Genomic DNA, 12,671 nt, shown 5'->3' with positions numbered 1-12,671 from the left:
TCCAAAAAGTATTCCTAGGGAGGAATCTTAGGATCCTATTTTCTTATGAATTCACCATAAGGTGCTAAGTGTGGCTTTCAGCGTCCTTTCAGCAATGCTTTGGGCAGGCGTGGGGCACTTGCGGTTGGGTGGCAGATGGAGCAGCCAAGGTGCCTTTACAGTCCTGATGGCACCCATGCGAGGAGCAGAGCTCCTGTCCATGAGCAGCCAGCAGCTCCCCTCTGGATGGCCTTGTCCTGTCACCTCTGGGACGGGCCTTTCCCTCGCTGTGGCGATCCCCGGGCAGTGACATTCCCAACATGTGCGCCACACGTTGTGGTACAAGCTGACAAATAAAACTGACTCCACTCCATTTTCAAATGTTGGCCTTTCAAGCAAAAAAACTCCACCCCTTCTTGCTTTATCTGTAAGCTAAATCCACATCAGGCTTTCCTTTATCCATATCACAGAATAATCTTATCAGCTTCAAGCACAATGCAAATAAACTCGCCCAAACTTCAAAGGCAAAGCATCTTCCCTAAACATAAGCAGCCCTCAAGCTCTTAGAAATGTTGTGGGTTTCTATTGCAGGAGGATATATTCACACTTGCATTTTCCTTGTTGACTTGTTTCTTTCACCAACATCAAGACCATGAAAACCAAAATAGCCTCTGGTTCAGCAGAAGAATAGATGACAAATGGTTTTCATGTGCAGCCGAGACACAAAGGAGAAATGAAAGGCTGTTCCTGGCCCCATATACAAATAAGAGTTTCCTCTCATTTAAAATTAGAAACTGCTCTAGACTGAAGAACCAGCAACATTAAAAAACAAATCAGAGAAAGAGCACCTTGCATTTCAACAGGAAGAACTGAAAAGTAATTTTTAGGTATTGCAAGAGACCCAGGGGCCTGTCCTGCTCATCCCAGCTCACTAGAAGCTGGATCAAAACCTGTAGAAGACAGCAGCAGCTTGGATTTCTTTCCCTGGCTTCACTAATGTTTGAAGCAGGCTCCAGCCTCTGCAACAAGAAAGTTCACAGAGCCATCCTGGAGTAAGGAAGATCTGGGTTGCAGATATGTTGGTCCCTGGAGAGAGCACTTTCACAGAAAACGGGAGAGGGTTGGGGAAAAAAAGCCCTAAAAAAACTTTCCAGGCACAGACTTGCAAAATGTTTGAGCAAATCCAAATGCTGCCAGGGCAGATTTCATCAGAGCAGAGCTGACATCATGCTGAGAGAGGTCACTCACAGGAGTTGAGCAAATAGCTGGAATAAGGACGCCTGGGAATAGCAGAGGGGCTTTGCTCCGGCCACAGGCACAGCTCTCTGTGTCCATCTCCTGCTCACACTCAAGCGCTCACCAAGGCAGAGAGGGAAAAAAAAACTCAAATGCCTGAACCTTTGCCAAGGAGAGATTTCAAACTGTACATTTGACCGCAGCAGTCACTGGTTCTGCTGAACTCCTCAGCTGCAGAAAGTCTCTGAACATCAGGGCTTTCCCTCCCCAGGGGCCAATGAGTACCACTAACGAGCAGGAACCGCTCACAGGAGAGCAGCACATACCACGGGAAAGCTTACATGGGATTTAAGTGCTTCAGGACAGGCTTATGTGGGACTGAAGTGAAACATAAACTTCATCTTGGCCCTCGGCAAAGGTCACCGTTGTGCAACTTGAACTCTTTCTCTTTGGTTCTGTGGCCGGGCTGTGCCTGAGCCTCGGGCTGCTCCCTCCTCACCCACCCCAGGCCAGAGAACATCTGCCCTGCCAGCTGCTCGTACAGGAGTTCTGGAATCCCAGGATAGTCTGGCTTGGGACCTGAAAGCTCATCTCATTCCACCCCACCTTCCACATCACAAGAAGCGACCCAAAGTGCAAGCTCAGCATGAAAATTCATGTGTTGGGGCAAGAATCAGACACTGGTGCTTTTCTACCAACTTCCGAACTATAAAAGTGTAGGATGAGACATCAGCTAGGCAGAGGTAGGGAAGACATTCCCTTTGCCTGGGTGGGGAAGACATTCCCTACACCCGGGCAGGGAGTTGCTTTAGCTGATGGCCCAGCGTGGCCTCTCCTCTCCAGCTCTAGTGACCACTAACCTCCCAAAGAATCACAAAATCCCAGAGCGGGGGTGGAAGGGACCTTAAAGCCCATCGAGTACCACCCCCTGCCATGGGCAGTGACACCTTCCACTATCCCAGGTTGTTCCAAGTGCCCTTGGACACTTCCAGGGCTGGGCCAGTCGTCTGGGCACCTTGTGCCAGTGCGAAGCGTTGAGTGAGAAGAGACCCCAAATTACCGCCAGAGTGGAATGGAAATTTGGGAATCCCTGTTTCCTTTCAAGCCTCCATGGACACCACTTTCCAAAGTCACTGACCAGGAGCCGGGACATCAGTCCTGCAAATGCCAGGAGAGATGCAGAGGATGAAACCTGCAGCTTGGCAGGTCCACCCTGCCCATGGGATCCCCCCAGAGACCCTGCTTCTGCCCCTACATGCAAGGGAGGTGCACACACAACTTCAAAATTCCACAAATCAGCAAAATCACCAGCTGAAAGGGGAGAGGAGTTCTCCCACACCTTGGCAGGGAAGAAGGAAGCTCCCACCCTTCAGCATCACTTCAAAAGGAGGACAATAGATACAAAAGAACCCCATATTTAAGGGGTTTTTTCTGCTTTCTGGGCCAGTCTTCACTAAGGGAGACCCCTGACACCATCAGGGCAGGTACCAACCTTGTGCTGCTGTGCCCGAGGGAGGCACTAAGGGCAAAAACCCCAGTAAATGAAGGCAGAACTGGGGCAGAAAGCAAATCTGGAAGGACACCAGGGGGGGACACAACAAAACAGAGCCCGGTGGGGATTCAGGCTCGTTTTTCCAGCTGAGGCTGCTCCGAGCCCCCCAGCACAGGGAAGGTGCCACCCCCATGTCATGTCCTAGCGTGCCACCTCCGTGTCCTACCCGTGCTGTAGTGCTCCAGCCCCGTGGGCACCTCCTGCGTGGCGGGCTCATCCCACAGCGGGCAGCACGGCCGGGGTGGGCAGCAGGAGGCCTGGAAGCCACACGTCACCCAGGGATCCTCGCAGGGACCGGGAACTCCTTGTTTCTGGAAGGAGCAGAGGGGAACTGTCAGGGGAGCGGGACCCCGAAACGGGCGGTGGGGCTGCCCCCAAAGTCAGGCAGAAAGTCCTGCTCTGGCAGATCCCAACTCGTCTGGCTGAGGGGTGTTGGGATGGGGCCAAAATGGGCCTTTTTTAAACCAAAATGAGGAGAAAAGTGAAGGTCAGAGTGAGGCTGAGCTTGGCAGGATTTCAGCCTGAGGGCTCTCCCATGGGAACACCCTCTGTGGCAGGGGTTTGTTCCACTCCCCATAACTGGGAATGTCATTCTTAGGTAGCAGAAGGCCCCAAAACCCCCAAAATGTGGGGGGGTCACCATGGGGTGCAGAGCCACAGCCCTGCCCAGGCACTGTGGGGGAGCCTGGTCCCAGCTGTCATATTTATGTTCCTATTTATAGGGATAGTATTTGGGATTATTTTCTTTATATTTGGGTATTTATATTTATATTGGTTTTACTGTTGTGTCCACAGACATATTTACACATGTGGTTTGCACACATGGGTATATGAATTATACACCTCATATGAAATGCACAGGTGCACATATAATGTGTATCATATAATGTATTATTACCCAAACCTTACATAATATACTATATTATTATGTGTTAACACACCATATATTATAGATTTACTGATTATATGTGTGATATGAGCATTTGTACACCCACACCTATGTAATCCTAGCTTAGAACTCAGTATAAATTACACATTTATTTTTATTGCATATGAAGCCAAATTTATATTTTATAAAAAATATATATTTATTAGACACAGACATGGAGGTATTTAAAAACATAGATTTGTTTAGATTGGGAGCAAAGCTTTAATGAATGATCTCAGGGTATAATTTTCATTTTATTCTGTACACCTATTTCTATACATGTTCATTTATGTATACAGTGTGTGTGTTCACATGTACACACCATGTTTATTTTGTGCATCTGTGTGTATATATTATATATATATTTACCATGGACACACACACATATCCATATATACCATATTGTAAATACATTGCATTCGTTTGTCTCCCTAGAAGAGGACAATACCATGCACATACCTATAAATAAATGCAGGATGTTTGAATTTTTTATCATTGTTACCATTTCCCTGTGGGGGAATAGATTTCCTTGATGGCAAATCAATATTTAAAAGCCAAATGCTTGCTTGGAACCATTTAAAGGAAAGCTATGGAGCTGCCTTGGGAATATTTCATGGCTCAGGGTGGGCTTTTCTTCCCGGTTTGGGGAAAATGTTGGGTTTTAGCACAAGTTCTGTGCAGCCTGAGGTGTCAGCCCGGAGCTTATCTGACCTCTAACGCTCAGCAGTTCTTTGGAAAAAAATGGCTAAAAATGTCATTTCTCTAAAAAGAGGCCTGATTTCCCTGACTATAGGTCTGATTTATTTAAATATGGATCAGATTTCCTTAAATATGGATCTGATTTTCCTAAAAAAGGCTCAAATCCCTGCCCAACCTGTCCCAGGATCACACTCCAACCTTTATTATACACAACCACCCACCAGGTGCAAACAGAACAGAGCTGGCTCGGGAGAGGGAGCACTGAAGTGGTCCCAAAACTCCAGAAAACACGGGAACCTTTCCCAAATGCTGCCCTGCTCTGCGCTGGTCCCATTGATCCCAGGTGAAGGTCAGCAGGGGGAGCAGGCGGCGAGACAATGCTCCCCCTGACAATCCTCCTGACACAAGCACAGGAAATCTGATACAGGATCCCATATCCAGGAGAGGTTTGCAGGCTCCATAGAGTCAGAGAAGCTCTGGGTAAACACTTGGAATTCAGGGCTGCTCTGAACTACCTAAAACCTTGGATACTCAGGAGATGGCACCGAGCTGGGTCAGGGCTGGAGAAAACACATCAACCTGAGAGAAAACTGCTGGGGTAGGAAATGGGCACCAGTTCCTGTCTTTTATAGGGTCATGGAAAGATTTGGATTGGAAGGGACCCTAATGACTGTCTCACTCCAGCCCCTGTCATGGCCAGGGACACCTTCCACTGTCCCAGGCTGCTCCAAACCCCAGTGTCCAACCTGGTGTTGGACACTTCCAGGGATCCAGGGGCAGCCACAGCTTCTCTGGACACCCTGTGTCAGGGCTTCACCACCCTCCCAGGGGCAAATTTCTTACTAAAATCTAATCTATGCCCACTCTCATTGAGTGCAAGGCCATTCCCCCTTGTCCTGTCCATTTCTTACCATCATTCCAGGCCGAGCCAAAGGATAAGGAGCTGTGTTGCCAATGGTTGTGTCCATATAGTAACTCATCATCTTGGAGGTGCCTGCAGGAATGGAGATGGGCATTAGATTCCATGCCATAAAAACTGACAGCACCAGCTAAATCCATGCTTTCCACAGCTGTGTAAAGCTTGGAGCAGACTGTCACCTTAACGAGTTTAGGCTGGAAAAGCGGAGAGGAAAAATATCTGGATTAATAGGAAATATTGTGATTAGAGGGGTCGGATCAACAATGCAGCACCCAGATGCAGGAGTGTAACCAGGGGAGAGCCTGACAATGGGGAATGAATTATCACCTGCAAGTTGAGAGAGCTGCTCTGATGGAAGATGAGATCATATTTCCTTTGCTGGAGAATAGGTGGGAAATTGCTGCCAATTTTTTTTTTCTTTTGAAAGAGGAAAAAAAAAAAAAAAAAAGAAAAAAAGAAAAAAGGCAGTTTGTTGAGATCAACACCTTTCCTGTGAAAGCTTTGTCAGGCCCAGTCTGTCTCACAAAGAACTTTGCTGTTTTCAGGACACATTCTCTGTTTTTGCACATGAGCTTCGGTTTCCCTGGCTGAATTTCTGCCTTGCAATTCATGGCATTCCTCACACGGGATTCACTCCCCTGAGCAAGTCATCCTGCCAGAGCTGCTCATTAGCTGAGATTTTTAATCATCAATGAACCCATCTGTGTGGCTAAGGCAGAGGAGCTGCAATGTGTCTGTGTTATCAGAGGTCTGGATGTTTCTCCCTCTCTCCTTGCAGTGCCAATGGAAAGCGCAGGGCCACGGCACTGTCTGTGCTTTGGGGGACGTGACTCCAAGGTGCTGGGAGGAAAGAGGGATGGGGAATAGCCTGGGTTCAGCAGGGCTGGCTCGGGCAGGATGGGACCTGGAGCCAAGGGAATGGCTGTTCCCAGCCTGGGGATGCAGAGGAACTGCTTTAGCCTCCCTGAGGACAGAGCTCCAGCTCCTGGGGAACACCTCTGCATTCCTGCAGAGCCCTGGGCTGTGACCACTGCAGCTGCAAACACCTGGCTGTACTATCTTACAACAAAATCCCAGAACCATCCAACCCAACCCTTAACCTGACTCTGCCAGGCCCACCACTACCCCACGTGTCACTTTGCACATTTTTTGAACGCTTCCAGGGAAGATGACTGCACCATGCCCTGGGCAGCTGTGCCAGTGCTTGGCAAACCTTTGAGTGAAGAAGTTTTCCTGATACACAACCTAAACTTCCCCTGCCGCAACCCAAGGCTGTTTCCTTTACTCCTATCACTTGTTCCCTGGGAGAACAGACTGAACTCCCCCTGGATGCTCCGTCCTTACAGGGAGTTGTGCAGAGCCAGAAGGGCCCCCTGAGCCTCCTTTTCTTCAGGCTGAGCCCCTTCCCCAGCTCCCCCATCAGACTCGTGCTCCACATGTTTGGTGCTCAGCTCTCCTCAGCAGAACCGTCGCAACCACGCCACCTCCAGCCTCCACTGCTGCCCTGGACTCTTGAACATCTCCTGAAGGCCCTGGGATCCTCTCCCAGCCTTCCCTCCGCCCCTTCCCCGGGGGCTTTGCTGCTGCCGGAGCTCTCTGCAGCTTTCCACCCCCGGGGAAGGGCAGAGCTGCTTTGGCTGTGTCTCACTCAGCACCTCAGCAAACAGGGACCCCCGGAGCATCTCCCCTGCGCCCTGTGAGTAATGGCCCAACACAAAACACCTGCATGTGCACAGTATTAAATTATCATCATCATTTCCTGCTGGTTATTACTAACTCAGCCTCAAACACCAACAGATTTTTTTTTTTCAAACTTCTCTTTTTTAATTCACGAGACTGAAAACTACCCCTACATGGTGGAAGAACAACCAGCTTGTTTCTCTTTGTACCCAAACCACACTGAGTACGAGTTACTGTGGCTGAGAAGCCTTAACTAACCTCGGCATCTGTGCACAGCCTGCCAGCCCACCCCAACGAGGCGTTAAAACGCCTTGGCTTAAATCTCCCTGCAGCTGGGGCAGCTGCAGCTGCGCCAGACAAAGACGGTGCATGCAGCCCATTGCTGCAACCTGAGTGAGCACAGAGCCTTTGGGACACCTTCCATGAGACCAGGGTGCTCTAAACCCTGTCCAACCTGGCCTTGAGCACTTCCAGAGCGCTCCAGTGCCTGCATGGAGAGCATCCCCCAATGCAGGGCAAGGTGCTCAACCCCAGCCCATCACACACCCGACCCCAGCCTTCAGCACATGGGAACCATCTCAGGTAAACATGGGCTGATCTCACCCTAAAGCAAAGGCTGATGCTGCCAAACAAAGCAAGACAGACAGGGTGAAATGGAGCCAGCGAGGGCTGGGGGCTGTTCACCTGCCGCAGTGACACCCACGTGTCCGAGAGTGAGGCGGCACAGCCCCAGAGAGCAGTCAAACAGCAGGCCCCAGGAGCAGCTCTGTTCTCTGCTTTGCAGCTCGTGCAGTGGCAGCTGGGGTTTGGTTTGGGGTTTTTTCCCCTTTGATCGAGGCAGCTCACTCACAGCAGCTCTCGAGAGCCACGTTCATGCCTCGCTGGGTGTCGTTTGCATCTTTCTCAGGCTGAACCTTCCAGCAAGGCACCGCACGCTGCTGCTCGAGGCCGCGGGTGTGCACTGACATCAGCAGCACCAAACCCTTCCTGACACCCAGGACAGGCTTCATGCAACAAGGAATAGCAATAGGATTTAACCAGAGCCGCCAAGCAGCCCCAGCAGCTCCCACACCAGCCTGCAAGAGGTGAATTAGCATCTCTAGACAGCAGCTCCAAGACATTTAGAACCAGTCTGCTTTCTGGTTTCTCTTCCCCTCCAAGCTGAGCTGTTAAAAAGCACAAGAGAGAGGCAGGAACACAACACAAAACTCAGCAACAGTTTGCATCCCCATATCTGTGGGTTCAAGAGAAGTCCTGGTTAAACACAAATTAAACCAGTTCCCCAATCTGATGCCGGTTTTGTGGGTGACGATGGTTAAAGGACAGAGAAACACAGGCTGGAGGCTGTGAAAAGGACCAGGAATCATTGAATCTCTGAAGAAGGAACCCCAGAAGGGACCATTCCAAGCCCCCAGTGTGGGCAGGGATGGCACCCAGCAGGTGACAATCTCTGCTGGAAAAGGCGAGTGAGCAGATCCTGTGCATGGAATAATTGTGCTCTGGAAAAGCAAGTGTGGAAGAGGAGGCAGAGACAGGACAGAGGGAGCTCTGCTGTGCTTTGTCCAGGCTAATTTTAACAGAACTTCCACCACTTCCCAGAGGAAACTACTTCACAGCCCAAAACATCTCTCACTGTCAGCAAGTTTCCCTGATGGCTGAGTGATATTTTGCTTCTCTTCAGCTTCCTCTAATAAGAGACTAAAGAGTTCCTCTCCTCCGCTGGATGCTGTCGGGGGCTCAGCTGAGCTCCATTGCAGGCTGGAGCTCTCTGGGCAGGTAATTTGGCTGGTACTGAGGAAATCACTGCAGATTTACATCAAGATAATCCAGAGCCACAGCTTGCTGAGAGCTGCTAGCAAATAGAGGGGAATCAGAACCATTTGGTAAAATCCTTAATGACTTAACAGCTTGACTTCAGCCTTATTGTTTGCTCTTATTATTCCTGTCCTATTGTGAAAACATGTGTGGGAGAACCAGCATTTATTCTGGGACTTGATCAAGTACCAGTCAAAGCTATTACACTCTTGGGTCATTTCTAAACTAAATTAAAATTTTAATTTCATTTCAACATCCATCCCTCCTCCTTTACAAGGCTGAGGGTTTTTTTAATTTTAAGTCGATTACCAAGCTTGGTTTAAAAAGGGAAAAGCTGTTAGTGCTCATGATTAACACACACACACCCCTCCAGAAGTTGGGGTGGCATTAAATTTTAAATATAGTGAACTTTTTTTCTGATGGATATATAAAGACATTTCAGAGTATTTTCAGGCAATGTTTTGGTTTTATGGTTTTTTCAAGGATAGGAAGAAGGAAATGGAGCAATGCCACAGTGACTTCCCAGTGGCAGAGACAAGTCCCATCTCTATTTTCCAGTTTAATGCTCCATCCATGGCTCTGCTGCAAAGTCGAGGCTCAGACTGTTCCCCAGTTTCTGAGCTGCAGGACCACGCTCAGCTCCATCCCACATCCCTCAGGCGCAGCTGGACACCCAGGGAAGGTGTCACCGCAGGGTGGCACACCTGGAACAGCCACCAAACACTGTTGGGGTGCTTTCCTCCATCCCAATAAACCGAGAAAATTGCATTTCCGTGGGCTCTGACGAGAAGCCAGGAGGATGGGGCAGCATCAGCAACCCCACCAAAGTATCTCTGGCTTCAAGAAGGTGAATCAAGGCTTTAAAAACCTGCAGCAGCCCCTGCCACACCCGCACCCTCCCCGGGCGGCCTGTCTGACCCAGCGCTGCTCAGTGATAACCACTTCATTTTCGCATCGAGCAATAATTTATCATCTTTGAGGGGGTGGGGCAAAGAGCGGGTGGAAATGACATCCTTCCGCCAGGCTTTAACCCTTGCGGTCCGGGCACTTTCCAGGCCGCCTGCCAGCCCCGTTCCCGGCGGAATTAGGCGTCGTTGATCTGTTGGCATCTTAGAAACCTCCTCCCGTCCATCAGTCCTGGCAGCCGGCTCGGACAAAAGGAGCATCCATGAGGCAGGAGCGGAGCAGTGGACAGGAGAGTGCTTTTTCCACTTACAACCATGGTTTTTAACAGATGGGCCACACTAAATCTCACATTTCTTACGATTTTATAACTTCAGAGAGTTCGCACCCGATTTCCTGCAGGGCCAGCGGGCGGGGCAGTAGGTGGTGCTGCAGTAAACAATAGAGCGGCGATGGCCCCTCCGCACCCGCTGTAAATACTCCAGGAGGTTAAAGGGCCGGGATAAGGTCACCCAGGGAAAGTGAGGGGGCGAGGCCGAGGATCGGAGCCCCCGGGCCGCTGTCCGAGCTGCAGGGCGCTGTTTGCCGGGGGATTAGAGCCGGTGAGGAGCTGGCTGGGGAGGATGGGGCAGGGACTGCCTGTCAGCGCATCCCTGGCTGCTCCAACGTGGGGCTCTTCCCTCCCCCGGTGCCTGGCAGATCTGAGGGGGATATGATGGGATCTCAAGAGCCTTCCCGTTTGCCTGGACAGACTCTGGCTGGAATGTATGACAGCGGCCGTGGGAGAGCGCCAGGGTGGTTGAAGTTTGACCCAGTCTCACAAAGCCCTCGCTCTCTGTGCTTTTAGTAAACTGCTTTTTCTCTACGTTTCTCCTGCTCTCTGCTCTTTCATCGATTACTCAGCTGCTAATTCAGCTAAGGTGATGCCCCAGCAGATGCACAGCGAGCTGACAGCACGGGTCAGGCAGGAGAGGCTTTAGGTGGGATGCCAGAGCTGTTGCCATTAAATCACCCTGCTCTGCCCCGGCTCACAGCAGCCACTGGCAACTGCAGGAGGATGTGAGAGGGGGGTTAATTTGGTCAGCTGTTATTTCACTCACGAATCTGCCTCCGTGAAGCCGTAGACTCACAGCACAGTGCCATGGGCCAGGCCCTCAGCTGGGGCAGAGCAAAAGGGGAAAGAACGGGATCAGTGTCCCACTGTTCAGAGAGGGATCCCTGCCCCGGGGTGGGATCTGACCCCATCTCACAGAGCCCAGCCTCTCCTGTGGCACAGGGGCTTGGGCAGGGCTGCCCAGCCCAGCTGGGAGTCCCCCAGGATCCCTGTGGGACCTTCAGCAGGACACCTGGACCAGTCTGCCCAAACCCACCCTGAAAACCCCACCAAACCCCGCTCTTTGTAGGGCTCCAAACCACTGGGGAAGGTGGGGTTGCCTTGTGTGTCTTTGTCCCTCAACTTGGGAAAGAGTTCTGTGATCTGGAGGGGCACACGGTTCCCCCCAAAAGCTCTGTGGTGAACCCGAGGACAAGGGACACACACATCCCAGCGCACGGGTACAAAAAGCACCTCGGGCTTCCACACACCCCCAGCCCCTGGGCAAGGAGAAAATGCCCCAAAAAATCAGGCTTGCCCGAACATTATTTTCATGGCAGGCAGGGGAAGGTGCAAACCCAGTGGAACAGGAGGCAGTGGGAATGGGCGGGAGCAGGAGAGCGGCCCGGCCCCAGCCCACAGCCCCCAAAGGCGACAGTTGACAGTGCAGGATGGGAAGTTGATGGTGACTCTAACACCGAGTGAGTGTGTTAGAACAATGATTTACAGGCGAAAGGGAAGGGGGAAGGCCTTGGCTGGACTCCTCAGGGACTCACAATTCCCACTGCCTGGGCTGGGTGGACAGGATTCTGCTCTTCCCAAGGAATGGCAGCGGCTCGGCAGCACATCCCTGCAGCTGTCACACTCCAGCTTCTCCCAAAGGCAAATGCTGGCACCTGTGGCACTCAGGGCCCTTGAGGGGATGACAGCACCACGGAAAACACCTGGAGGAGTCACAGCAAATCCTTCCAATCGTCCCTGCAAAGCAGGAATCGGCTCTGGGTCTGTCTGTCCAACCCCAGGCATTTCGGATCTCCCCTCCCTCACAGCAAAACCGAACCAAATTACACCGAAACCAAATTACAATTCAAAACGCCAAAACAACTGCAAATTAAATTCACTGTCCTAATGCCAGTGCACAGCCTTCCACCTCTATGAGGAAAATAATAACCTTCTCCTAATTCTTCATATAAAATCTATGTACCAAATATCTACATATATATATATATATATGTAAAGTTTTGAAGGGAAGCGTCATCTGAGACATTTACAGAAGATCCTGCAGCAGCAAATACACAAATCAATCACTGGGGGAAGCTGGAAATGGAGAGAGGAGAAGTAAATCACCACAAACCAGATCGGATTGTCCTGAAAATGCCCACAGGTACCTCCAACCCCCGAAAGAGTTCCAAGAGCCTCTCCCCACACCACTTACGGCTCAGCTGAAGGACCCGGGGAAAAGCTTTATGTTCTCCACGGCGTCCCACACTTGTGTCCGCTCTCCTCCCAACTACCTGGTGCTCTCCGCGCTGGAGCCGGGGAGGATGGAAATACCATAGTGTTTGAGGCAGGGCTGCTATTCAAAGGGAGGGGGAGTGGTCAGCCCCGCACCCAGGGCGCTGCGAACGCCGCCAGCCAGGAAAGAGCCACCTCTGGCCGCTGTCACGGCGCTGGGGAAACAAAACAGCCGCTGCCCGGAGGTGGGGATGGGGTACCGCGCCCTGCCAGCCCCGCTGTGGAGTGGCCTTTGGGTGCCGTGCCCTGGAAAATCATCCGAGGCTCCAGCCTGCCCAGCCAGAGCTGCTGCAGCCCCCAAAGTCTCGTGAGCAGAGTTTATTCCTGCCCAGGGACCAAATTTAGGCTCGCA

At 51.1% G+C, this 12,671-nt stretch overlaps 1 long non-coding RNA gene across 1 annotated transcript; it reads right to left on the bottom strand.

Moving 5' to 3' along the window:
- Positions 1–2,939: 2,939 nt before the first annotated feature.
- Positions 2,940–12,325, bottom strand: LOC136300919 (uncharacterized). Its single transcript, XR_010723768.1, has 3 exons — positions 12,240–12,325; positions 5,306–5,388; positions 2,940–3,078 (listed from the first exon to the last, which is right to left on the bottom strand). It is a non-coding gene; the product is annotated as an uncharacterized lncRNA (long non-coding RNA).
- Between the last annotated feature and the right edge of the window lie 346 nt (positions 12,326–12,671).

This window comes from Chamaea fasciata, unplaced genomic scaffold, assembly GCF_029207755.1.
Source record: "Chamaea fasciata isolate MVZ Bird 193981 ecotype frontalis unplaced genomic scaffold, bChaFas1.0.hap1 SCAF_24, whole genome shotgun sequence".
NCBI classification, from domain to species: domain Eukaryota; kingdom Metazoa; phylum Chordata; class Aves; order Passeriformes; family Sylviidae; genus Chamaea; species Chamaea fasciata.
This window is presented reverse-complemented; position numbering and strand designations above follow the sequence as displayed.